This window comes from Carlito syrichta, unplaced genomic scaffold (genome assembly GCF_000164805.1).
Source record: "Carlito syrichta isolate Samal-C Ts95f unplaced genomic scaffold, Tarsius_syrichta-2.0.1 Scaffold314725, whole genome shotgun sequence".
NCBI classification, from domain to species: Eukaryota; Metazoa; Chordata; class Mammalia; order Primates; family Tarsiidae; genus Carlito; species Carlito syrichta.
The window spans coordinates 3320-3645 of NW_007258821.1; positions in this window are offsets into that span (position 1 = coordinate 3320).

Below are 326 nucleotides of genomic sequence, written 5' to 3' on the forward strand. Positions count from 1 at the left end.
AGATGAGGTCTCGCCAAGTTGCCCAGGCGGGTCTCGAACCCGCGGGCTCAGGCAATCCACTCACCTCAGCCTCCCAAAGCGCGGGATTACAGACTGAACCACCGAGCCTGGCTGTATCTTTAAAATTTTTTTTTTTTTTTTTTTGAGTTGCAGTCTCACTCTGTCACCCAGATTGGAGTGCAATGGCCGCTCCCGTTCACTGCAGCCTCGACCTGCTGGGCTCCGGCGACCTTTCCGCCTCAGCCTTCCAAGTAGCTGCAACTACAGGCACGTGCTACCACGCCCGGCTAATTTTTTATTTATTGTAGAGATGACGTCTCACCAAG